General features: G+C 32.1%; 1 long non-coding RNA gene across 1 annotated transcript; it reads right to left on the bottom strand.

Annotated features, from left to right (window-relative positions):
- Nucleotides 1-870: 870 nt before the first annotated feature.
- Nucleotides 871-12,883, bottom strand: LOC134720544 (uncharacterized). The gene is made up of 3 exons (XR_010107752.1): nt 12,808-12,883; nt 10,916-11,020; nt 871-973 (listed from the first exon to the last, which is right to left on the bottom strand). It is a non-coding gene; the product is annotated as an uncharacterized LOC134720544 (long non-coding RNA).
- Between the last annotated feature and the right edge of the window lie 14,398 nt (nt 12,884-27,281).

Here is a 27,281-nt window from a genome sequence, read left to right as displayed (position 1 = left end):
TTAAATAAAATGAAGAAATGAACGTTTTATACAACAAATATTCAAGTAAGTGCATAAATAATATTCTTCCGAAATACTAGAACTATATTAATTTCTTTACACGTTAAATTGCTAGGTTTTCTAAGTGCTCAACAAAAACCTCATCCTAAATAAATATCATCAATTTTATCAGCATTCAAAGCAAGTTATTGGTTAACTTCCTAGTTAAGGTGACATAAATCAGATATGGGCACTAAAATTATTTAAAGATCTGTTTTGGTACATACTTTATTAACTAAGACTCTTTTATCTTGCTAAGAAAAACTATTCCAGCACAGACTGCATACTGGGTACATGTCTCTTAGTTGAAACGATGTATCAGGGCTTGTTGGTTTACCATTTATTACGAAATATGTGTTTCACAGGTGTCAATGGATGTGTTCCCATTGTCATAACTGCAATTTGGTTATATTTTCCTCGCTTGTGACCTCCCGAATAAGACTAATATTCGGGTATGTACTTATTTCAGCACCACGCTTACCATTCCGGGGCCCTTAGGAACAAGCCCATTTTTTTGTTTTGTTAGTTTTCTGTCTTGTGTTTTGTGTTTCGTTATTTGTCTGTTCGACTTTCCTTTTTATATTGAAATGGCGTTGGCAATTTTTTTTTCGACTAGTGAGTTTGACTTTTGGTATTTTTCAACTGCCTTTTGTTGAGATTTTTTTTTAATTGTAGTTGTTTGCTTTGACTGAAAGAAATGCCATTCAAAAATCAAACTAAGTCCATTCTTTTCATTTAATATTATCTTACTTCACATCTATATCTTCATTATTTCGAAGGAATTTCCATCCATTCAACTTGTCATGATCATAATCATACTTTTCTCTATCAAGTTCAAATTTGTAAGTAGCGTAGTCCGTTTCAGTCGAATCACTTGGTATATCCATAATATGGCTATAAATCAGGCAATTGCTTCCCTTATTGCAGAGACTATCTAAAAATAAACATGTAGAAGCAATGTTATAGCCGCAGTCTCGTAATTATTTAAATATTATTTTATTATCCGTACAATTCGAAAAACAAAAATATAGATTCCAGGTTATACAGCCCTTGGATGGCGCAAACTTCCCAGAAACGTGTATGGTGTAATGATGTATGGCATATGGTACAATGGTAGAAGGCATCTGTTGATATTGTCTATGGTGTAAGGACAATGTTTTAATTGTGTATAATGAATGATATGAGTGTGCAACGTTCGATCGTGAGAAGGTGTGAAAGAACGGGTAACAACATTATCAAAGTTAAAAACTATGCAAAATATGGAGAAAAAAAAATTATTTTAAAAGATAAAAATTTGTTTTTTTGAAATAAATAAATAATTTTGTAGTCGCACGCTTCATTTGAAATACAATTGTATTATTGGTAATTTCGAATGGTGTAGATAGCACGGGGAATGGTGTTTGGTGTAATGTGTAAGGTGAATGGTGCAAAGATGTGACGTGTATGGTGTTATATCACATGGTGTATGATGTTATGGATCGTGTTAGTGGAAAGTTTACAAAATCCAAGGAATGAAGGTATGTAATTCGAATTAATAGGGTACTTTACATGCAACATAAAGGTAGAACAATTTTAAATAAACAACTAAAATCCAGGTAACTAGTTAGGTAATGTATACAGTTAGGAAATTCGATCTTACTCATTGTTATCTCGTGACGATCTGGGGAAAACAACTATAAAATTGAGAATGGAAATGGGGAATGTGTCAAAGAGACAACAACCCGACTATAGTCTGGATAGGTAGAAATACTCAAACATACTCTTAGGACAATCTGAAACCTCTGATTTGATAAGAAATTCTTAAAAAATATCGTTTCTAGCAGGATCTTGATGCACAGTTCTTAATAGGCGCCTTTTCTATTCCAATAATTTGTTGTTGTCCTGTTAAGGTAACACGATACCGAATGACGTTACGCCACGAGTTATCGTTCCTGACGTTATCGATAACGTTCACACATGATGTATATGTACAAGTCAATGTAGCAGGTTCTGCAATCACAAGTTGATTTTGAATAAAATAAAATAATTTGGTAACTATGTGACATTTTAAACAGAAACTTTTTCTAGATGCAGAGTGCCGAGAGTTTTGATGCAATTCGTAACAGTTAACTTATTTGACACAGATTGCTTTATCGTTTTCCGGCAATTCTTCTGCTCATTGTTTACCTTTAAAAATGTATTACTTTACTTTAAAATATTCTGTTTCTTAAATATTTAAGCATCTGCACGATTTATCTATATATTTTCTTATGCATAACAGATTGAGTTTTGTCACTTTATTCATGATGCACGCCGTGTCTACCATGAAATTATTGTAGAAATCTAATCTATAGAAACTTAGGATGATGCGTAATAAAACAGGAATTGTACAACTTTTAATTCGTGTTAAAATGGTCGTCAAAAACACCGCTCGGGCAAATGGAAAAAGGTGCTCTATTTCTGCATGGATGAAGCGATGATACCATCTTTGTCTTAAAGGATGGAGATAAAAACTCAGTTATTCAAATCACACGTGAATTGTTTCATGTCATTTCCACGTGAACTTTATAGAAATTTGAAGGTATTTTTCCATGATTTTAATCAAATTTTAGAATAAAGATCTTTTATCTTTCCGGTGATTTATTCATGAACTATTATCATAAGATTCACGTTGAACTGTTCAATCAAGTTTCAAGTATATATAACAAAAAAGATGTGGTATGACTGCTAATGAGACAACAGTCCACAAGAGACCTTAATGACACAGAAATTAACAACTATAGGTCACCATACGGCCTTTAATAAAAAGAAAAGCCTATACCGCATAGTCACATTAGTCAGCTATAACAGGCCCCGAAATGACAATGTAAAACAATTTATACGAGAAAACTAACGGTCTTATCTATATTAAACAATGAACGAAAAACAAATATATACAATGTAACACATAAACAAACAACAACCGCTGAATTACAATATGCTCGGTTGGTGTGAAAATTAGACAAAATTAATGTTAATTCATTTTAGTGAAATTTCCATGTGCGGGACGAAATATTTCATATTGCATTACTAGGAAATTTACGACACCCGACAGTGGAAATGAAAATAAGATAAACACCATTTAGATTCCGGCACATATTTTGTTTTCCATTTCTCTGAGTAGGAATAACGTTATATTCTGTATTCAATAACGTCACACGTTTTCGGCCAACTTCTAAGGGTATCAATCAACTTTGAAGCCATTTATCTCAAAAACAAGGATGGTGACATATAAGTTTCTATACGTGTATGGATTCAGAATGCAATCCTGGATATTATGTTAGTTTTTTGTTTTTCTCCGTATATAAGAACATCGCCATCCATTGGAAAATCTAAAAAGGCAAGCCGAAAAATAGGCATTTCCCCTATATACCTAAGTAAATCTGACGCCAAAATTGACGTTTTCTTATGAAAATACCAAGAAAACAAAAATGGTGACCCCCATTTTTTATTACATATTCCGATGTAACTTGATTCAAAGAACACATGTGCCAAAAAAAATGGAAATCGGGAGATATGCCATTCGGTATCGTGTTACCTTAAGATCAACGAATTATCATACTGTACTGATTCGTTAACTTGAATTTTAGAATGCTTGTAATAAGGTAAAGGACATTGTCAACGAGAAGGCTTATCACAAGTAACTTCATGCTGATGTTCACACATAGAGGCAACGCAAGCCGTTTAAGGGTTACTTAACACATATGTAGAGCAGTGATCTGTACAACTATTAAATTTATTCAATGCATGTTTTCCTGAAAAGTTACTTTTTGGAATTTCGTATCCTCAATGATCTTCAACTTTGTACTTGTTTGGCTTATACATATTTTGATATAAGCGTCACTGATGAGTCTCATGAAGACGAAACGTGCGTTTGGCGTACTAAATTATAATCCTTGTAACTGTGATAACTATTTAAAAATAACGGGTTAAAACAAGACAAAAATTGTCTTTCAAATTTGCACACTTTCCGGATTCATACCAATGGTCTTAAGTTTTGTCACCGGTTTAAGCTATGTGTCAATTGCTCCAATTTTACCAGAAATTACGTTGTCAAGTCCTTGTAAAGCTTAGAAGTAAAGATGCTACACAGTCTTTGGGAATTTTGTACATTGATGTTCTACTGTATGATTCAAAATTAATTTCTTCACAATAGTTGTGCTCGTTTCTTATACGTATAATTCTTGCATTTATTTCATTTCTTATTTTTCTAAGAATTTCTATTTTTAGAAGACCGATGGTCAATATAAAACGGTGAATTGATAAATAAGGGAAAGCAGAATAGTAGTATCTTTAGACAGGTAACCATGTAATACAGGTTCAATTTATATGAAATGTTCTACAGAGGGATATACAACTGATGGTATTTTAACAGTTTTTTGATAATGCTAGTGGTCTTTTAAACAGTTTTAACTGCAAATCAGAGACATAGTTTTATCATACAAAAGCACAATAGAATGACAAAGTCTTAAGTTGATATGCAAAAGCTCTTTCTACTGTGGCAAATTCTTTTAATTATAGATTTTATGTTTTATTTTGATATTTCTTGACGGTTGAAGGTTGAAAAGTAAAATTCATGCAGATCATTCCATAAACAGCAGCTGCATATGTCAAAGAGTGCAAATTATCATTGGCAAATATTCAAACTCTAGATATATCTTAAATTTTAGAACATCTTTCATTACAATTAAATTTTATCATGTTTATGAACATGAAAAACTGACTAATACAGAGGACAAATATCTAAACTGCTCAACACTTGATTACGAAAACTGATAACAAATTTTAGAATACTAAGTGACTTTAATCTATTAATAGAAAAGGGACGACATCTTAAAATAACAAGAGAAGAAAGATAACGCAATTTGAAGATGAATTTTTTTTTTATATATTGTGATAGTGACAGAAACAACAGACCCAATTAAGGAACCCGCTTTTCGTTGTCAAATTGAGTTCCTTTTGATTTAAGTGTACTTTTTCTTAATTTGTTTTCTTTCATTTTCTTCATTCATTTCTTATGGGTTTTTGGGGGTGGAATGGAAAGAAGAGAAGGTGAAATAAATTTTGTTGATGTATTTTAACTGATTTTGGTATAAAAAAAGTTATCAGGTCAGGTGCAAAAATGAGATATTAGTCTAGTCAATTTAGTGAACAACCTGCAACTAATTGCAACACAAGGTTTTTCTCTGAAAAACAAGTCTGTTACTTCTATTGACAACATACTAAAACTATACAAAAACATATTTTGCGGAAAGTGGTTTAATTCACGAAAATATTTTGTTGTAAAAGTAAGGTAATATGAGTTACTTCCCCTTATTTGCCAAAATTGAAGAAAAAAAATTGTATCCAAAAAATGTTCTTTATTTTTTAAAACAGTTCAAGTAATAAAATACAATGCATAATTATCTCAATTCAAAAGAATAATATTACAAGTGAATCACTTTCCTGTATCAAAATTTGCATATTTAAATAAAGATATAGACTGAGATTGTGTTCTGCTATTTTACAATTCGAAGATCTAATTCTCCACAATAGTGATGGTATGTAACCTATAATAGAAGACTATTCTGAGTTAGATTAAACAAAATAGTCCAAATCTTACTAGGTTTTTGAAAGAAATCTACCCCTGTGTTTAAGTTAATTTTAGTTGGGAGAGGTGTTCTCGAAACATATGTGTTTGGCCATTAAAAAATGATTTTTTTTGCAAGACTAATTTTTTGAAATTTAAAGTTTTTAATTTATATTTTTGCGACATCTTCTACATGTTTTAAAAGGAAATATTTTTTTTCTTTTTTCTTCTTGAACAAACATGTTAAGATTAAGAATTGAAAAAAAAAGAATGATGAGTGTTAAATGGTTGTATGTTACTCGGAATGAAATTCCAGGCTCCTGAAGCAAATAATAAACTACTCATGTAATGAGCGACGATCTTAGTACTTACACACCATTACATAGAGCTTTGGTTGAAACTCTAATTAACCCACAAGAGCGCAAGTTCCATACCAGGAAAGTCGCCTCCCAAAACACCAATATAATATATAATAATAACACTAAACCCACTTTTCACTGGTTTCCAATCGAATGTATACATATTTATATTTTAGTCGGTGCTAAGAATATTTATTCATCAACTGTAATTAGCTTTGAACAAGCTATTGGAACTCAGTGTCATTTTGTTAATTGGTTAAGTATATACTCTGTGCTGACCTTTTTGAGTTGAGCCCTTTCCAACTGAGTTTTACAATTTGCACTTATGTTGTTTGCTAATTCACAACTGTTCCTTATTATGGGAGGGCTGATTGCATGCTTGCAAACATGGTTAACCATGCACTCTATGAATATGATAATCACAAGTAAGTGGCGCTTGAGTACATGGTGTTTATTGTTTGCTGTCTGTCATAAACATAAACAGTTTTATATTTTAACGATGAACTATTTTAGTTGTTAACATCCACACCCTCATCATTGTTATCTCTTGTGGACATTTTGTCATTGCCAATCATACAACATCTTACTATGTTTTTAGAATGGGGAGATTTTACAATAAATCATGGTTTCAAACATACTACCAAGAGATCACTGACAAAGATTGGGGACCTTAAAAGCTAAACATTTATATTCTGTAGGCATTAGGTGTATTTTGACGCTGCGGGGGCTGATCCAGCCATTTTAAAAAGAGGGGGTTTCCAACCCACGACAAAAGGGGGGGTCCAACTATATGTCCCCACTCAAATGCAATGATCGTCCAAAATAAAGGGGGTTCCGGGGTAGGAATCCCCCTGGATCCGCCAATGCGCTGTTACTATTAACACTCCAGGAAATTATCCCATCAAATTGAATTTATTCAACAGTCGGCTTATCTCATTTTCAACATCTAAAATTTGACAACTTTGGTACAATTGCTATTTAAATTTAAGCGCTTGATGTAAAATTATAACCATATTGACAAAGCTTCTCTTGAAATTGCCTTAAACAATTTCTACATTTCATGTTAATTCAGTGAACTAATGTAGGTTCCAAAAATTAAAAAGGCTTGCATATCTGAAATTAAACCTTGATATTGATAGAGCTTGCCAAGTAAAATTGGTATGTGTCTAACTGTGACTTTATGCAATTCAAATGTTGAAAAAGTAGCTATAAGAAAAAACACACAAAAAAGGACTACAATCAATGATAATGCAATGACACTAGAAAAATATCTCTTCCAGCAATTAACATCACAAAATCAAAGGCAGTAACCAAACTTATTCACAGTTATTATTTAACACAATCTAATTTTTGATTTAGTATAGTACATATTTAATTACTATAAGTACTTAACAGTTACATTAGATAACAATTTCAAACTTCCACAAAATGCACTTCTTTAAAACTTAGTTTTACTGTGTGTTTATATATTCTACATTGTCTAGAGAAACTATGGGGGGTTGAGTTCTCAAACAACATGTTTTCTCCCAGCCACATTATTACACGTATCCCAAGTCAGGAACCCTAGCCTTAGTTTGTCTTGCATTTGTGGTTTTTGTTGTTGATAATTTTGATTCATGTGTATGTATTGGAGTTTCAAGAGTGGTTACCATTTCACTGAACTAATGTACACCATTATTAAGGGGGTCACCTTGTGCGCCGGTTTTATTTGCTATGTTGAAGACCGATAACAGGGGACTTGTTTTCTCTTTGACACATTTCCTGTTTCCATTCTCAACTTAACGTTTTTAAAAATCAAGCTGGTAGTAACCAAGATTTTAAAATTTTCATTTGTTATGCCTCTCACTGAGGGGTACTATGTTTTTGCAGTCTGAGCGTCCGTTCATTCGTTCGTCCGTCTGCCCTGCTTCTATCAAAGTTTTTGTCAAGGTAGGTAGTTTTTGATAAAGTTGAAGTCCAATCAACTTGAAACTTAGTGCACATACTCCCTGTGATATTATCCTTCTAATTTTGCCAAATTACAGTTTTGACCCCGATTTCACGGGGCATAGAAAAATGATAGTGCGGTGGAGCATCCATGTACTATGGACACATTCTTATTTTGTAATTAGTTTGTAAACAAAATATTTCACACAACAAATTGGTCAAAGAGGAATACATATGCAAATAATCATAAGATAATAAAGTCTGTCTATAAAGATCCTATGTGAAAAGTTTTGACCATGAATAACCATGAATAACCGAGCTTTTTATTTTTTGATTTTCACAGATTTACTGTACACATCATATTTTACACAAGAATTACATTTTTTTCAATACTAATTTCTACAGGACTTCTTATGATAAACATCAGAAAGTATTTACTATTTATATCTCAATTCGAAAGTTTTAACCACCAATAACCAAGATTTTTTTTCAATTCCAGTTATTGGGTTTTCTGTCTCAAAACATATATTCAACTAAATTACCCAAATATTAATACTGATAACTAAAGGACTTCACAAAAAAAGCATAAAATAGTGTGGTCTTTTTTCTATATAGATCAAATTCAAAAATATTAACCATTAACAACGGAGATTTTCTTCGTTTCCAGTTTTCGACGTTTTTTCACTAAAAATCACTCATTTCACCTCAAAATTACTTCAATATGGGTAATAATAGCTAATGGACTAGTTTAGAGTCGATTAAGATAATGTTTTCTGTCTTCCTCAAACTTAAGGTCTAAAAATGCAACAATAAATAATATTTTTTCTTCTTTTCCAGTTTTCAGCATTTTTTCTCTAAAAACACCTATTTCACCCAAAATAACCTTTTCCGCAAATCATATCAATGTAAATTTTTAGTATGTTGTTAGTACAAGTCTATATTATATTTTTCACTAAAAAAAGCTTGTGTTGCAATTAGTTGGAGGTTGAGTGATTTTAGAGCTAGATTGACTAGGCTCTATTTGTAGTTTTTGGAACAGCTCTTGACCTGTCCACAGGGTATGGATGTGTTTTTGCTAAATTGTAAGAAACTGGAGAGTAATCTTTCCAATCTCCGGCGCAGAGATCACATATCCTTTCCGTTCAATACTTTGTAACACTAACTCAATATTAAGTGCAGTATTGCAAAGCATGTATGGAACGGATATGAACTATGCGCCGAAGATTGTTATCTTTCTGAATGTTGGATATATTTTTGGACATGTACTGAACTTAACACACACAAAATATTTGACAAAAAGATTCGGTTCATTTTTTTAATAAAAGAAAACGTTATAAAGAACCAATAAAGTACTTTAATTGTGGTCTGTGGCCAACAGAAAAGTTTAGTTTAAGTTGAATGGGAATATACACTTTGCAGATTTAAATGATAAAATATGAAATTACATATATGATCAACCAAAGATTACACATTCAGATGAATAAGCTAAGATCTTTTTTAAAGCAGTTTATAATTATTAAAGGTATCAGGATTATAATTTAATACGCTAGATGCGCGTTTCGTCTACATGTGACTCGTCAGTTACGCTCAGATCAAAATAGTTAGAAAGCCAAAAGCCAATATTCAGACTACTGGGCTGGTAAATTGAGGACAACGGACTTTTAAAATATTAACTTTTATAATGAATATAATTAATCTTGTTGGTATTGGTTATTTTTCTTTTGTAATGCCGTCAAACATGTTATAAATATATAATGTAAAGACCAAAAATATTTGAAATCGAATTTGCTAAATTTTATTGCTGGTTCTTGCAAAAAGAAATCTTAATTTTAAAACCTAGATATCTTATGAAAAGACATATGACAAATCTTATGCTGATCTTTTTGCAGATCTTTAGTTTTATATGTTGTTTTTAGTGAACTACTCTTTGTCGTTTCTCTTTTTAACCCATGGCCTTGTCAGTTTATTTTCAACTTATGAGTTCAAATGTCCTTTAGATATCGTTGGATTCTACTGCAATTAAATAGACAAATGCAACAAAAAGTCACAACTACCAGCGGAGTTCTTTTGAAAAATTTCACAGGAATGGACAGTAGATAGATAGTACTATACCGGACTTAACATGTTTGCTCCTGTTAGAACTTCTCTCCTTATAGAGGTTTGCAACATACCAGACAACACAGCCTTTTGTTCCATTTTATTTGTGGTCCTATTGATCATTTTGATTTGTTACCGGAGTTGATTAAAAAATATATATACAAGATACCTTAATGAAATAGTGGCCAAGTAATTTCAGAACAGAGTAATTTTGTAAAAGTTAACGAGCGACGACGATGATTGACTAGGACGGACACATTACTTTAATTAGAATAGGTCGATCGGCCCTTTGGGTCAAGTGAGCTAAATAAAACTAAAACGAACCTTTGAAATCACTTGAAGTTTCTTTTAAAAGGTGGTTATATACAAACACTATTTCCAATATGTTTTCCTAAGTAAGATAACAAAAATTCTGAACTCCGAGATAAATTCAAAACGGAAATTTCTAAACCAAATGGCAAAATCGAAAGTCCCAAGACATCAAACGAATGAAAGACACAGTCATATTCCTGACTTGTTAAAGGTATTTTCTTATGTAGACAATGGAGGATTGAACCTGGCTTTATAGCTAACTAAACCTCTCACATAACAGTCGAATTGAATTATATTATATGGATAAAACAAACAGACATAACAGGGAAATGTCAAAACTAGGGATACAACAGATCTCAATGACCATCGAAACAAACAAATATGCCAACAAAAAAACCTTAAATATAGATAAACGACATAAGCAAAAAAAAAAAAGCGAAATCACAAAGCTTTTACAATAGCACAATAACACAATGACAAGTATGGTCATTACTCAACGATGTAAAAACGCTGTGCCTCTGTAAAATATGAAAACGCGTAGCTTTTTCGGAAATTAGTTATAGGTGCAATATATAGTTTATCTGGAATCACTAACTTGATGTCTGCTTTTGGCCAAACGTCGGCATCGCTGTACCAATACTGGAACAAGTAACGATGGTCAATAGTAGCAATGTGGTTCCTATGAAACCTAAAACGTCACCTATTTGATAAAAATCAAGGCCGTCAATAACATGAAATATGAATGGTTAACATAATAATCTGGAAATGAATGTTCTTCAATTCATGTATCACAACACATTTAACATTTAATCAAAGACATTAGTATGTTAAGCCTGGGATTAACTTAAACCTTATAATGTTTGTAATGTGCAAATCATATTTTCTGCAAATAAATAGACATAATGGATATATCAAATTGTTCCTGCCAATTAAAAATAAAACTGACGACTAGTCTGACAAAAAGGGAAAGTCCATAAAAATCGGAAAAAATTAAACGTTATCTACCAACAAAACCACGTACAAACAACTGTCGTATTCCTGACTTCGTTCATGCTTGTTTCTCCAAAGAAATATACTGAGTGCCAATGAAAACGCAACACTTTTGTTTTTCAAAAAAATCTTATAATTTTTATTTTATTTATATGAGAACTTTGTAAGGTTGGTTTAAAATGACTTTTAAGACAATTGACGACAACTTTACGGTTGAGTGATTTTTGGAACAAATGCGAAGTAAGGATTATTTTGAACGGACATAAACCGAGTTCACCGCTTTTCAACATACGCACCATTTTCACGATTTTGTCATTTAAAGCTTGGCTAATGTCATGAATTTTCCCGCAATTATTTTAAGGAAACTGCAGTAAACATCTGAGTAAATCCCAGGACTGTCTGACAACCAGCGACATGCAGTTTTGGGCATGATCCAATGAAGCCTTTCAATGCATACAATTACGAAAAGACTGAAGTTGTAGCCTCTACAATAACCCAAATCATCCACAATTTCAACCAAAATGGATCATTTAATGATAAGCGTCATCCCGGGTACAAAAAAGCAAGAAACACTCAGCCAGACCGATACATTTGGTCTTAAACATATTCGATATTGACTCTGATGGGTGTACAAAGGTCATGAGAGTTCAATGGGGGTCACAGTAGATCCTTTGGAGCAATTTCAGTAAAGCACCATTTGCGCAGAAATTGTTAAAGAGCACCAAAGTCTTCCCTTAGTGACATCTAAACGGCCGTAAGACGTAAATATCGAATTTTGTAGACCAAAAATCATTCATTGTGTACCAAAAACCGTCGGTGGCGGTTACATAGACATTTGGCACCCATCTTGGCTAAAAGTCATGTGTTTCGCCCAATTTTGGTCCGACCGAGCAAATTTCGCATCAGGTTGGACATGGTTTAGACGATGAAAACCACCACCAATATCATAAAGTCAGATTGAGTTTGATATGCGGGACAAATCGAACAACATTCCTCGAGATCACATTAAACGTCCGGGATGATTAATTCCACGGCGCTGTCGAGATTGCGCTGCACAACGGTGTTGTAACATGTTTTGTTAGGTCACTGTAAGTTGATGATTCGACATTGAATGTTTCGTTTACCTATAGCGTCTAAAAGATGACAATGAAACATTTTTGTTTGATATCGATCTATTGTTAGGATTGTTAATTTTCAAAAACAATTTATTTTGAAAGATTATCATTTCTAATATAAATTTTATTTTTAAAAAACCAAGTGTTGCGTTTTCATTGGCACTCAGTATATGATATTTGAAACCGAATATAAGTTTAAGCTATTTTCTACAGTAACGTAACCCATATATGACGAAACCTCGTTCATGACAATTTATACACCAAAAATCAAATATATAAAGTATGAACTGAGTTATAACAAAATCATTTCTTTTATTTGTATTTGCTTATCGTGTCACTGTTTGAAAAATGGATTTATATACGTAAAACTACTTGTACTCACATTTTCTCTTATGTGGCGACATTTCTGTCTTTTATGGCGTCTTCCCCATTTACAAATTCCTTGCCTAATAATAAACACAGAGAGGAAAGGTTTATTTTTAGAACTTTTTGAATTTCAATTTGAAAGTCTTTAAGATTATCTATTTTTAAAATCAAAATTTGACAATCTTTAAATACCAACCGTGTTTGTTAGTTTCTAAAAATTACTTTTATTTATCGAAATTCTTCACATTTGACAGGTTTCTAAAAATAAAAATCTGCATGAGACGTTTTTTCATCCAGATATGACCGTCGATTTTTGTGGTAAGTATGCATTGAATATTTCATGAATGTGTTCAATTTAGTTAATTGACAAAACAAAAAAGAGAAAAATCCTTGATGTTATCGTTTCAGTTTTTTTCTCAGAGAAATAAACATAATTTGATCAATATTTATAAATAGATAAAGTTGTTTCAATTTTTGATTCAAGTGCATAATTGTAATTAATTCACCATTTATTTCATACGAAAAAGTCAGTAATATGTCACTTGTAGACCGTTCATTTTATGAGTTTGAACTTATGACTTTACTATTTGATTAGGGACTCACCGTTTTTTTATTTTTATCATTTTTGTGATTTTACTCTTCTCCTATCTTCACAAACAAAATACAACAAGCAACAAGCAAGAAACTAAGACTGTTTCGATAAAAAGAACAAACACAGTTATAACAAAACTATGAAATTCCAAGGTATATCAAACTAGAGGCACATAAAGACCTGTGTCGTTTAAGTAGTAAAATTTAAAATGGAAATGAGGAATGTGTCAAAGAGACATCAACCCGACCAAATAAAAAAAACAACAGCAGAAGGTCACCAACAGGTCTTCAATGTAGCGAGAAATTCCCGCACCCGGAGGCGTCCTTCAGCTGGCCCCTAAACAAATATATACTAGTCCAGTGATAATGAACGCCATACTAATTTCCATATTGTACACAAGAAACTAAAATTAAAATAATACAAAACTAACAAAGGCTAGAGGCTCCTGACTTGGGACAGGCGCAAAAATGTTTCTCAAATAAGGCGTACCAAAATTGCATCCATACTTGAATTGACATCCTCAATAATTAGAATATCAGATGTTTTAATTTATCTCTTTAGAACAATTTGGTATTAGTTTATGCTTACTATTCGTTTTGATTAGAAATGAATGCTTGTAACATATCTTCAAAAGATTATTTTTTTGTGGACGTCACATGTCGACGTTTCCTTAGAGTTAACATTTTCCAGTTAATAATGCATATGTTGTTATATAATGTGGCTGGTTCGTGTAAATCTGAATATCTACCAATGTTCAAAGACATAACTGTATAATTGTAAATCATAAAGAAACTTATTATTTTTGCTGGAAAGATACATAGACAATAACTGTTTAGTGTCTTTAAATATCAGCTGTTTATGTCAGAGGCTAGGAAACAAGGTGTATGCAAACTTTTAGCTAGCTATTACACCTGTTTCGAGCCGAGTGCAAATATAGCTGATATTTAAAGACACCAAACAGTTATTTTCTTTATCTTGCAATTAATTCTGTGTATAATGTGTGTTTTTAAAGACACAAGAACACATGTTTTGCATTTAATTTCAATTTGAAATCCCTTGAGGCCCGTGTAGTAATACGATACAGTAATCACACATTCTGAAGACGGATTCGCAAAATAAAAAGACTCGAATGGTCAACAATAATACATCGCGCAAGGTGAACAATTATCTTTTTTAACATAACAAATAATGTCAACAGTAAAAACAAATAACGAAACATTGTTCAATTTGAAACAGGAGTGTACGAGTCACCCTACGCTTCAGACTCGATATTCATTGAACATGCATTCTGAAATTGACAGTGTTATTTTTGTTACACAATCATACACATTAAAGTTTTAAAATCGATAAGTGTCATCGTAGAAAAGACTGCTGTTCATGTGTGTATGTTATCAGATTAATGGTGTGATTCTAATTGCTCTAAAGAAATATTTGAAAACCCACATAAGATATTAAAGTAATCGTTAATTCGCAATTAATCCGTCATTGAAATGCGACTGCAATACACATTTTGAGGTCACGTAGGTTCATACAATACTCAGTCCGGCAGCATAACGATATATGTAGGGCTGTATCTGTATAGTTGAACACCCAATTGCAGGATAAATGAGAATTTGACTGTACCAAGTCAGGAATATGACAGTTAATATCAATTCGTTTGATGTGTTTGAGCTTTTGGTTTTGACATTCGATTACTTTCATGTTTGAATTTTCCTCAGAGTTCAGTATTTTTTTTATTTTACTTTTACGGTATTGTGGGGTAAAAGATCTTGTCTTCCTGGTAAGAATTGCAGATTAAAATTTCGATATTTTGATTAGGATTATAATGATGAGATGCCATTAAATAGTACACAAAACGTGCGTGTCTTGTCCATATGTCAAGCAGTCAATTAAGATTGCATGCAAAATTATTTCTCTTAACCAAACATTCGTCCTCACAGTCCAGACGGAATCAATAGATTCAACGTTATGATATCGTAGAAAAGCGTCACAAGAATCTTTATTACACTAAAAGAGGAGAACGATGTGTTCTTTTTGACATTATCTATATTATAAATGAACATACAATTCAGTTCATTAAGTGTATTTTTGTAAATAAAGACTTAAAAACGCATCTTAGTCTCTTTTTTATTTGATTTTATATAGAAAGATTATAACTTGATAGACTGGTGCTTGATTGTAAAGTTACATAAAAACAGCAAAGCTACACTTAACTCCAAAACATTTAAATGAACAAAATTGTAAAAAAAAACCACTAACAACGACAATGGTTTATGGTATTATTTCATTATTTTCTATATCATTGCATATGATATTTGATCAACAAAATGATAACACACATATTCAATCTGATTATGAAAAATTAAGTGAGATTGTTTTACATGGCTTCCTTTCAGACTTCGTCCTTTTTCACATGTAATGTCCGTCTAATATAGTCGTCTCTTGCTTCCAATAAAAGCGGAACTCCTATTTACTTTATATTGAGCTATTTGATACTCATTGCAGGTCCGTGTTCGGATACACAGAAAGTTGACACTACACGTTTAACTCCATGTGCAGCTTTTTCAACATCATTAGTTGGATGCCAGCTGTGCACAATACGAGATCCAGTTGTTAAATTTTGTCTTGACTGTAAACGATTTTTGGGGAAATGTTGTTCGGACGTGCATTCTAAAATCTATTGCTGGTTAGGACATAGAGTGCTTTCATTACAAAATGATTTCAGGTGTTTTCATGCATCATCAAATAGTCTGTACCTATATTGTAATGATTGCAAACTTTTGTTCTGCAATGAACATTTGCTTAAAACCCATTTGTCATTAGGTCATAATATTGAAACACTAGATAGTGTAATCGAGGATCTAAACGAAGAGTTACAGAAAATAAATTCAGAATTTCCCGACATGCTTCGAGAACTTGAATCAATAGCGAATAATTTAAGTGGTCGTTCCACTGAAATTATTTATAGAAGAACGAGCGTAGGCAATGAGACGGCAGATGACTTCATATTTGACAAAACAGAACTAAGAAAAGACAAGGATTTTTGTCTTAATTTCCAATATTATTGGGATGCAATACAAATGTCGAGCCAGGAAGATGTCCGGAAGGAATTGATGGAAAGATTCGGCTTGTTTTTAAGCGGATTTATGGACACAGTTATAGCATGTGATAGGATGGAGTCAAAACTATTATTTGTACCACTGCTACAACAGTGTATTCAGAATCCTGAAACGTTTGCAAGATCAGCAACAAAACACATTCCACAAGAGATATGCGAAGGGTAAATAGTATATATCACGGGAGTATGATTCTTCACTTTCGCAAACATTATCCTTTAATTTAAATTCAGGCAAACATAGCTGCATTTAATCATACCTTTTTATTCTTTAAACATTAATTTCGAGCGGGATAAGTCTGTTAGATGTGGATAGGCACTTTGTCTTTGAAATATGAGGTTAAAAATAAAAACATCTACTAGCAGTAAATCTAAAGATTAGAATACTAATTTTACATGTCGTAACGTGATGAATATTCGAAGCCAACTGCTTTAAAAAACACAAAAAAAAACATGAAAAACATGGATTTGCTCAACTGAATGAAATTGCTTATAATAATTCAGGACGGTTTGCAGTACGTCTGGATTATGCTGACGATAGTGATGCTCAAATTATTTCAAACAGTGCCATTATTTACAGCGATACTCGATCTGGATATAACATACTCAAACATAATTTTAGAAGAAAAAAAAAGAATTTGGAAAGGGTTTAAGTAAACATTTTGTTAAAATTTTATGATAACTAAACAGAAAAAAATAATATTAGTCGAAGTGTTTAGTACCACCTTCAATGGATATTAAAGTGATTGTTTTACTTTAATTTTCCTTAATTTGAAAAGTGCTGCTTATAATTGTAGAAGTCAATCAATGGAGAGACATGTTGAACCTAGATCTTTGACACATGTTGCAACAAATACTTTCTTATCTGTAAGTGTTTGACAGAAGTCATTTGAAGTTAAAACACATAATATATTTTTGTTTTAATTTTTTACTCTTCTGCGTTGGGTCGTGTTTCCCAATCAAATTAAACTATAAATAAACGTAGTCTTTTTCTATCAAAATACACATTATGCATACAGTAGAGTTACACTTATAATAGTGAATTTTATTTTCTATTATTATTATACTTCAAGTTTTATAAGATTTATACCAACTAATTTTTTGACAGTCACGGATATCTTGTCTGCTCAAATAGCAGCCTTTTCATAGCTTTTCGCCGATATTCATACTCATTTAGGAATATGTGTATGCAATATATTTCCATTTATGCACGTTTGTTCACCATATATTCTTATTGTACAAATATAATAGGAATATGAAACAGTCATGTTTCACAGCAACACGTCATCCACCAAATTGCAGTAGTGCATGCGTCACATATAGCCCATGAAACACATAATTTAAGAACATGCCAAAACTAGAAGGTCTGCTCATACCTTTTTTTCTACATTTTGGGATAAAAAGAAGTTTTTTACTTGATGTAACACATTGTAAACTTTACACCGCTCCCATATAGTACAAATTACTTAAATTGACATGAAATACGTATGACGGATTTGAGGTTCCTAAAGAACTCGCAGTTCATATATAAATTCTAAATATGTGCATTCACATACAATTGTTCATTTAATTTAAATCTTGTTTTGTTACTTAAGAATTGAATGCTTCTTTTTGAAAATTTATTGGGTGGTAAAAGCGTTGACCGAAGTACATTTTGTATGAAGCGCGGAACGCTTCATTCTAAAAATGTACGCACGGTCAACGCTTTTACAACCCTATAAAGTTTCAAAAAGAAGTATTCAATACTTATAATTACATTTTATTAGCTAAAATCATGAAAACACGATTTTTATCAGTTTTATTTAATTCACCTGTGCACTTTTTTGTGGGACCTCGTGTCATCATGCATGATAAATGTTATTGTCTGATGCAATTGTTTACGGAATAACATGTTAGCCAATCAGAATAACATATTATAATGAAACTTACATCTTATGTAATTATTTAATGATAATACTTTATTTTAAAGGAAAGTACAACTCATATGATAATCAAATTGGTTGACAAATTACTTATGCACATACTATAGTGTATACTTAATTATAAATTGTAGTAAACATGGTAAATAATGAATGTTATTTTTAGGACAGTAACTTAAAAATAACTATGTGATCAAAATATGGTTTTAAAAATAGTTTTGGAAAAAAAATTCAAATAACTATTTATGTTATGATAAAATGTCACTTAAATTCGTGTATTTCTATTTTTAGGACAAAATCCCTTGTCAAATGTTTACACCCTTGGTGATTCTATTAAGTGTGTATATTGCTATGATTGCGGATCAACAAACTCAACAGGTAAAACAACATTAAACATGGTACTATCTACGTGTCATAAGAGCTGATAAATTATTAAAGGGACATAATCTGTCAAATGTATTTAAACTAATTAAATACCGATTTATTGTAAGTTAAAACTTATTAAGAAACACATATTTACACAGACACACTACTCAATGGCTGAAACGAAAGAAAATGCCGATATTCCGAGTATTCCTTACTAGACGCCGAATAATTAACTATCTTTTATGACCAACGACATAAAACTTATCATTTCATTGATTGGATAAATCAATGAATGTGGTTTTCCAGTTGCTGTATTCCCTAATTCAGTTGAAATCAAGCTTTCAGTTCAATCACTGGAATTTTTTTCGAATTTGGATTCAAATAAGTGTTTAGTCATTGCCCTGTAAGTCGGTGATCATATATATATCATGTATATGTCTAAATCCCATTTTGACAAATTAGAATTTAAGGGGGTAGACCTGGTATATGAGAGACAACTCTTACACATGTATTGAAAGTCATTTGTGCGTTTTAACATAGCAGTAAATTAAACAGTGATCAAGCATTTATGTTGTTTACATTTGGCTGTGAGGATGTTGCAGACAGATCCAGTACGATGTACATGTACACCACCAAACATTAACTAAAGAACATCTCCTTTGAATGATATGAATGAAAAGGTAAATAATTACCATTCATACATGAACCCTTTAAAAAAAACACCAATGAACTGAGTCTTATGAGTTCTGGAGCAACTCTATTGACTTAGGGACCTTGTAGCATCATTTAAAAAAAAGTCTTAGAAGTTTTGGGATATTTGATTTGACCATATGAAATAAATAATAAAGTAATATGACTTTATTGCTAAGTCATTGATACAGTTTTGTACTTACTGTTTGTGTTTAAGTTTTTTCCAATATAAAAAGGCACTATTCTAGAAGATATGATCTGAACATCAATCCTAGTACAAGCATATGCTAGTAGATCATCTACATTAACACTAAGATAGTACTTAGATAGTGACAGACTGTCAAAAACGATGAATTCTGATAGCGTCTGCTGTTGATGACAAGGGCATTTTTTTAGTCTGGGGAGCGAAACCAATAAATAGTTGTAATCAAAAATTATGTCAACGCGTCCCAAGGATACTCGTCCCATACTGAATATTACTGTTTTTCCTTATAAAATTACTTCTTTGACTATAACAAATTAAAAGAATGCAAAGACAGTCTGTAGGAGTTTTTGTAAGGGGAAAATTAATTTTCTCCCAAAATTCAACCTTTTTCATGTGCCTTTTAGGTAACTTCTTGAAAAGTTTTGAAAATTTCAAACGGTCAAATTTGATAAAATTTTGTGATTTTAAAGATTAATAACCAATAAATGCATGGTTAAAGAAAAATAGCAGGAATTAAACGACAAAATTTTTTTATGGCTAAATTTAAAAAAAAAAAGGTGCTATCTGTGCTGGCCAGACTTTTCGCCGTATCAATTATCAAAAACCGGTTTATTTTATTCTGACTATTTTTATTTTCATGATGTTTCAGATTTTCTTTAAAATATGTTTCTTCTATGCAGTTTAAGAGTCAGTGGTATTTCTAATAACAACATATGCAGAAACACTCAATGATTTTTACCTACTAGTGTTTTCGACCGTTTTGTAGGGTATCCCCAAAAATCTTCATATTGAATATACTCTACACATAAATTGACACGGTGAATCTCCTTAAGACTTTGGCAGATGATACATGGACCTGTTCCTTTTCAATGATGTAAATATAAGTATTAAAACGAGAGGAAAATTTTGGTGCAACCAAGTCTTACTTGAAGATATATATGACTAATAGGACAATGGAAATAGCGCTATCAATTTAACTTGCCCACAGAAAAAATAAATGTAGTGATCTTTTACCACAACAACACATTTCGGGTCAATAAATTAGGTATACAAATGGATAAACAACTACATTTGGGCTGTAACAAAATAACAGGTTATTTCGGATAAGTGGATACTGGAAATGAACTTATAGCTTGCTGTTCGGTGTGAGCCAAGGCTTTATATTGAAGACCGTACTTTGACTTATAATGGTTTACTTTTATAAATTGTGACTTGGACGAAGAGTTGTGTCATTGGCACTTTTACTGCATATTCTTGTCATAATACTTTGTCTTGATCATGAGACAGTAAACATATAGTTCAAATAATTAATTATTGAGACAAATTTAGTTTAACGTCTGGTCATATTTATGACGTCATTATATTTAACAAAAAATCTATTAAAGTCACCAGGCTTAGAATGGTGTACTTCAAGCGCGCATTTGATACACAAAGACTCACTGATGATCTTGAATTATAAATAAACGTGCATTTCCGAAATGTCACTATATTTCTTTGAACACAAAGATGAAAAGGCTATAATATGATTACACATAAGTATTTATCACAAGCCAAAGACCAAAATAAACGATAATAAAATGTCATCTATAGGCCTGAAACGGTTGATATAGGATGAACTCTTTCCATAACCTGTGAGAGTTTTGCAACAACACACCAGGAGTATAAACTTAAATTATATTTTGAGAAGGTACCAACTAGTCATGTCAGTAAAAATAACAAAGCTATCATTAATTAAAGAAAAGATTTATTGAATTTAAGATCAAAGACGGATGTCATAAATAACCATTTTTTTTTTAAAGCTTTCATACATTTGGCTTATCCATCATTAGGGCACCCTCAACGGAGTTGGGGTGACGTATTGTTATTGTACGTTTCTTTTTTTCCTTATTAAGTCGCCAAAAATGGCTTACGTTTTGTGTTACGCTGTTTGGTCCGCCCACAATTGGTCGAAATTTTAAATCATTTGGTCTTAAAAGTTCGATGTATTCACTATTTTGTTCTGATATTTGAAATTTCCTCACTTTTGTGAATTTTTAGTAAACCATAGAAATAGCTTTCTGAAAAATTAGAATTTGAAATATAATCTATATCTTCTTTAAACAATTCCGTTCCATGTTTCTTTAGTAATTTCTTAATCATTGTACTTGTTTGTCGGTCCATTTTTTTATCTGTCACCTCATAAGACATTTCATCTTGTAACATATTTAAAATATTATCTCTGTATTACTCACGGTCCATGATTACAACTGCATTACCTTTATCCGCTTCTTTTATTATTATTGATTTATCTGATTTTAAATTTTGTAAAGCTGTTTTCTCATCTCGGGTTAAATTGTCCTTGACATTTTTATTGCTTGTAAGTGAATTTGTTTGTAATGTTTTAATAGTTTCTTCCAAATCTTTATCTTTTGTTGGTTTTGGAATCCAGTCTGATTTATTTCTTACCAGTGGTTTATTTTCTTCTTCTTCGTTTTCTTCATTATCCTCAGAAAAAATATAATCTATCCTCAATCTTCTGCCAAATTCATCAATGTCGGCTCCAAGTTGTGTTTTATCCTCATTAGGTGTTGGTGTAAATTTTAATCCTCTTTTCAAAAGATTTATTTCCCTTAATTGTAATTTTCTAAGCGACAAGTTTATGATTCTTGGGTGATTTTTTTCTGTTGTTAGGCTATTTCCTTCCTATATATATATATATGTGACCAAAATGGACGCTACATTAGCAATAGTCGTAAATATAGGAAGATGTGGTGTGAGTGCCAATGAGACCACTCTCCATCCAAGTAACAATTTAAAAAGTAAACCATTATAGGTTAAAGTCATATTCATTTATGATCAATTTTAGATACACATGTTTTGGACTAAAAATTCTATTTATCCAAAGTCATACAATTCTAAAAAAAGATTTGCATTAAGTTTTTTTTAATAAAACATTTTAATTTTAAAACTGATTGATTACTAAGATGAGTTGTTTACTTTATTCTAATGTCGCTTATGCATATATCTTTCAGGAAAGTAACGATGATAGTCCAATTGTGTCAATTCATGGACATCCGACAGATGAAGGCGATGCTGACAAGACACCAGAGCAGGAGTTAGAAGCATTTACAAATGATAAGAATAACCATTGCGATGGTTTTAAAAATCTTCATTGAGATATATTGGCCCTAATCATTTACCATAAATTTGATGATTAATTGATAGATAATGGGATGTATATATATTCTAAAATGAAACATAACACGATTTGGGTGAACGAAGCAATTAATTACCATATCTCATACCAAGTCTACAATTAAAATACCCTATTGAAGCCATTGTATTACTAAGCCCCAATTTAAATTTTTTTTTGCCATATTTTCTCAGAATGATATATTAACTCATTCCTCAGACCCACTAGTAAAACATTGATTTGAAGTAAAGGCAAAAGTAGTATACCGATGTCATAAACCAAACCGAGGGAAACGCATTAAATACAAATAAATGACGACACACAGAAAAGATTTTAGCATTAGACAAAATCCGATGCGAAAAACAAATATAACATCAAAACTGAATACATGAATTTGGGATAGAAAAGTACAGCGACACGTCTTATCATAATGTGAATTCACATTCAAATATAAGAGGAAACAAACGACACAAAAGATACACAATGTTAAAATTTTAAGAACACTTATTGCGTTTCAAATGTGCTACACTTGCATAATTTACTTTTTGAAAAATAACATGCATTCTACTATATGTTCTAAATAGAATTTGAAGACAGGACACTAGAAAATTATAAACCAATTAGAACATAGGTTGATTGTCATTTGTGCTGTTTTCATTTATTTTTCGCTGAAGTTTTTTTTTTAAATAAAGGTATAAATAAAAGTAAATTAAAAATTTGATAAAGTTTTGAAACTAGCAAATCCAAAATAACACCAAATTATTGAACGACAAATTTCTATGGAATGCATTAGACATTATCATAGTGATTTCTTCATACTATGCAATTAAATGTGTTATTTTATTCGCCTAGCTTGTTACTTGGTTTTTTTTTTGTATTTGTGTGATATTATTAGCGAGAACTTGTTTTGTGTTTTCTTTTAATTATTTGATTATCGTGAAAGATATTCCACGAGTACAAAATATATTGAAATTCTTCATTTGATCCTTTAGGTAGTTGTAATACTATAGAATTGCAAACTGATTGCCTACTCGAATATTTCCGTTGTTACATTTCGCACTGTTTGGTTGAATATGATGTATGCAAAAATTAACATTTGATAACAAATATGTTATCATTTTTTTTATAAAATATCAAATCGCTTGTTTTACTTATATACAACATTGAGATAAAACAAAACAGTCATATGGTTTTACAAGATAACAAATAACATTGTAGAAGTATTATTCGACTGCGTGGATATATATTAACTGTATTTTTTCTAATTGTTTTAATGTTTTTATTTTTATTTTGTTTGTGTGTCATATTAAAAGTCATCATATTCCTTTTAAGATATAGGACCAGTTTAACATGAACGTTATCTAGTGTTCATACACATCAAACAACTCAGTGTCAGTGTTTACGTACGTTATTTAGGGGTCAAATACCTTAAAAAACTAAATATCAGAGGTATATGAATTTTATCTAGGGGTCATACAGTACACATCGAACAGCCACACGCAGTGTTATATGAACCTTATCGAGGCATCATATCCCTTGTAAAAATCAAAACCAGTGTTAGACGAACGCTATTCAGTGGTCATGATCCATGAAATGCATAGGACCAGTCTTATATCAATGTTGTCAATAAACTCATCATAGATACCAGGGCTAAATTTTGTATATATATCAGACGCGCGTTTCGTCTTCAAAACATCATCAGTGACGCTCTAATCCAAAAATGTTTAAAAAGGCCAAAAAAGTACGAAGTTGAAGAGCATTGAGGACCACAATTCCTAAAAGTTTTGCCAAATACACCTTAGGTAACCTATGTCTGAAGTAGAAAAGCCTTAGAATTCCAAAAGTTCAAATTTTGTAAGCTGTTAATTTATCAATATAACAAATGGTCATACTTCTCGTATAACTCAGTACCAGTGTCTTAAAAGAACATTATCTAGATATCATGTCACTGGAAAATGTAAGTATCAGTAGTTTATGAATTTTATCAAGGGGTCATAATCTTCGAACATTTCTGAAGCAGCGTTAAATTAACGTTATCTAGGGGTCATTTATCGTGATAAAATCTGGATCGTATGAACGTTATCTAAGGATCATACCTCTTCTAAAATAACTCAGTGCTAGTGTTTCAAAAAATTATGTAGTGAAATATAATTCTTATAAAATTAACGAGACAATCATAAGCATGTATCATTTAGATAACTGTTATTCTCTTCGTACTAGCACCGAAATCGATAAATCATGTGCAAATTGAAAACAAAAATGACACTTTTGTAAACAGTACTAGTGTATTCCGTATTATGTTGAATTGGTGCTACTTTGAAAAGTGTACAAACTGTCAAACGGATAACATGAATTTGCTTACGCCATTAATGTTTTGTGTCATGGATGAGCCTGGTCTATTCAGTAAAGAGTAAAATGAAAGGTAACGTAATTTAAGACACAGAAAAAAAGAACACAACTGTTTTATTCTCATCCATTTGAGTATAAGCTTTATCGTTATTTTTCTCTCTCGTTTATTTCTGTTGATATATTTTTTTGTAGTCATTACATGTAACATACCCTTTATTGACTGATAATTAAATTGATAAATCATTCGTCAAAAAAAACTAAAAGTACGAACCCCTTGCATAACCTCTGTTCAGGGTTAGTCGAGCTCGTGTACATGGTTTTAATTTTACAGATACTTTTAAACTGTAAAATTAAACCTGGTTCAAGTGTCCGCATTTAATGACCCATCCAACTTTAGATCAAAAGACCTGACGGTCGGATTTCATAATTATAATGATGATATTTCAATATTACTCATGACTCTACAGCAAAAGTAAAACCGCAGTCCCACTAAACAACGGTCGCACTACGATCTGTGAAGAAAAATGCAAATTTTGATGATCGTAGTACGATCGTGTAGATCGCAGTAACGTCGTATCACGGTCCTGGTGAGGTTTTCAAGATCGTGATGAGCGTGGCCCACTTTGGAAATGTTCAAAACAATTGTGGTGCGGTCATGGAAAATCAGATCGTATTTAAAGCGTAGTGAGAGCGCACTAAGGTCGTAGTAAGATCGCAAAGGTCGCTGAACCTTCATAGCGAGAGCGTATCGAAAGCTGGATTCTATTCAGAGATAATGCACTACAGCGACGTTATTAAGACCTCACTACGACCATCACGTTCTTACCGCGACCAAAATACGCTTCCACTATGATTATACAACGTTTAGACCACGCTGTTCAAGACCATAGTACGATTCTATCACACCATAGCCGTCCTCATCACGCTCTTCTTACGATCTGACTACGTTGAAACTACTACCATCATTCTCATTGTCATTTCAACATACAATTTATTATATATCTCCAGGTTTTGATTGTCTGTATGAAGTTCTTGTCCATTTTCTCTAACGGCTCAACCATGAATAGATTAGACCGTTGATTTTCCCGTTTAAATGGTTTTACACTAGTAATTTTTTGGGCCCTTTATAGCTTGCTGTTCGGTGTGAACCAAGAATCCGTGTTGAAGGCCGTACCTTGACCTATAATGGTTTACTTTTATAAATTGTTACTTGGATGGAGAGTTGTGTCATTGGGACTCATATCACATCTTCCTGCGTCTATTGACACATCTGTGTCATCCTGCTATCATTCACTTAAATATAGCCATTTGAGCTTTATGGACCAGCAAAAGGTTGTAATTTAGGTTGGATTGGTCGGTCCGAACTATCTGCTTGAACAGTATCGTTACTATCAGAGCTCCTGACTCTACATCAACCCCTACCTCCACGCCCAAGAAGATTTTAGTGGCATGACTGTATTGTTTCCGAGAAATCTATGTTTTATCGGAAATAGAAGGAATGGAATTGTATTGATATGAAACACGATGTTGACGTTATTACTGATAACGTAGTTAGATCGTGGTATGAAAGTAAAATAATCGTGGTAAGAACGTACTATAATTGCAGTAAAAGCGTGGTAAGATCGTGTTGCAATCGGATAACTTGTGATATGGTCTTATTGAGAACGTGATGAGCGTAGGAAGATCGTGATAAGCGTAGTCAGGTCGCAGAATAAGCGCGATTTAGAATGAGGTATAATCGTAGCGGGATCGTTGCAAAAGCGTAATTAGGACGTAGTTGCATCGTGAAAGCAACGCAAATTTACATTTCATGGAGCTCATACCTCGATCTCACCACGATCTGGATTTATTTTAGATCGCAGTGAGAGTAGTGCGATCGTGGTCTAGTTGGACTGGGGTTTAAACATAAAACTTCAATCATTTCATCGTCATTTAAAAAGGATGTGCTGACATGACAACGGATTCAATGACATTCAAAAGGTGTTTGCTGCTACTTTTGCTAGGTCTTATCCTTTCCAACTCAATTACTCGACCCTGAAAGAAAAGTATATTGAACGTTTAGAAGTTAATAATGTATAAGCA

This window comes from Mytilus trossulus, chromosome 6 (assembly GCF_036588685.1).
Source record: "Mytilus trossulus isolate FHL-02 chromosome 6, PNRI_Mtr1.1.1.hap1, whole genome shotgun sequence".
Taxonomy (NCBI): Eukaryota; Metazoa; Mollusca; class Bivalvia; order Mytilida; family Mytilidae; genus Mytilus; species Mytilus trossulus.
Note: the sequence above shows the minus strand (reverse complement) of the source record. Positions and strands in the feature narration are given on the sequence as shown.